This window comes from Eurosta solidaginis, chromosome 3, assembly GCF_040869045.1.
Source record: "Eurosta solidaginis isolate ZX-2024a chromosome 3, ASM4086904v1, whole genome shotgun sequence".
NCBI classification, from domain to species: Eukaryota; Metazoa; Arthropoda; class Insecta; order Diptera; family Tephritidae; genus Eurosta; species Eurosta solidaginis.
Genome location: NC_090321.1, coordinates 259,649,894 through 259,651,934, shown reverse-complemented (window position 1 = coordinate 259,651,934; position 2,041 = coordinate 259,649,894).

The window sequence follows — 2,041 nt, the reverse complement described above, 5'->3', positions numbered from 1 at the left end:
CTGTAAGGTGTTTTATAATGCTCACACGTTCGTTGTGATTTAAAATTGCGTTATGATGATATTGCAAACCTGAATGATTTTCAGATGTTTCTATGGCCTTTTTCCAGTTTGAAAAAGGTTTGCAGACAAGCTGACCTGCAAAATATTTAAAAAATCTTTTTCGTTTTGTGCGTTCGAGTTTATCAAGAGAAATAAGTTGAAATACATTTAAGTTAAGCCCAGTCCGTTGGTGGTAAAAAACGCTTTAAGGAAATCAAAAGTTAATATTTTATTTATTTGAAATCGGGCTTCAAATCTTAAGTGATTCTAAATAACGTATCCCTGTTGTTTTGCATAACTTTGCTAATAAAATGTTACAGTCTACGAATAATTAAAAGTGGCAACTTACCGAGAGGTTGGGAGCCAGAACCGCCAGTTTTTACGCTAAAAACGCGCAATACTTACAAAAAGCACCATTTTGGTCTGTTGAGTATGCAAGCCAATTCCATCTGCTCGATCACGAATACTGAAACTTCAGTTTCCTTTTTCCACTCATAGGAAAAGGAAAGCTTGGTGTCGGTGTACTAATTCGATTGAATAATTCCAATCTATTGGAATCATTTAAATTTTTCAATAAGTTAATGACATCATCAGGGTCACCGGGAGAAGGTAATTTGGAAACATTTGAAACAGAAGGATCGGATTCGTATTTCGAAGCTGCATTCAAATCCGTATCTATAACAATGGAATAGGTTAGGTTGGAATTAAAAAAAAAAAATAAAAGGCAGTGCGATTCATAAACACGTTAAAATAAATAAAACGTAATTACATCAATCATAATAATTATTTCACTCTAAATAATGAATGGAAAACGATGTGCCTACTCACTTGAGTCCTGCCGCGCACGTTTTTCCGGTGGCGATTGTAACCATTTTAATAAATTAATTTTAAGTCAAGTTGAACTTTAAGCTTAAATTAAACTTTTAGTTTTTTTTTAATTAGATAACCACAACTCGAAAGATCAAAATTTATTCTGATTGTCTCTTATTTCACAAAATTACTTCAAAGCTATTTAGATTAACTTATTTAATAAATTTCTGAAAATCATAGAGCATAATTCGAAAGAATCGTTGGCCAAATTATATTGAAACCAGCAATACGTACATATTTGCATGCTGCTGCATTCAAATGACACAGTGACAAAATTTAAGCGAAAACACTCGCTCGCGTATACATATGTATCAGAGAACTGCAAAAATCACAATTCTCCAGATTTAATCAAACTCTAAAACTTGCATTCACATTCAATCATGCGAATAAACTATAATTGAATAAACTCAGCACCTGTCTTTACTAGACTCCGTTAGCATGATTGCGATCGAATGACCGAACAGGTCTTGCGTACGATTGTATTGATCAAACGAAGGCAAGCGGAGAATAATATCAAAGCACGAGAATTAGTATCGTTTAGTTCGGCAAACAAACAGAATCGTAAGCAATGTTTCTATGTATGTTTATATGTAGCTTGTCGCCGTGACGTAAGGGCAGAAGAATCATACAAATATTCAGACGCATGGAGTTTACATATTTTCCTTTTCATTCCGATGAATGTAATCGCTGTTGAGGCAAACGAGCAAACGCCTGAATTGACTATATTCACGCATGCAATAAGCTGGTTGATTTTAAATCAATGTCGATTATGCAAGTTGGATCATTGAACACGATCATGTTGCCGAATGTAATCGAACGTTGTTGTGTTCGATTTTTGCTGTTCTCTGATATGTATGCAGATGATCGTTAGGCAAATTTACATTGAGACTTCTTTATGCAATTATATAAAAAGTTAACATGTACATTTGTATATTTAATAAATTGCAGAATTATTATGAAAAAGAATATGATTAAAATATAAGTGTTCACTTCGTACATACATATACTTGCATATTAAAAATATAATATCACCATCAAAGTAAATACGTAGCAGAGTTATAAAGAAATTTATTAGCATAGACATAAAAACATCAAATATTTGAATTGTAACAACCTAAAAAATCAAATGATC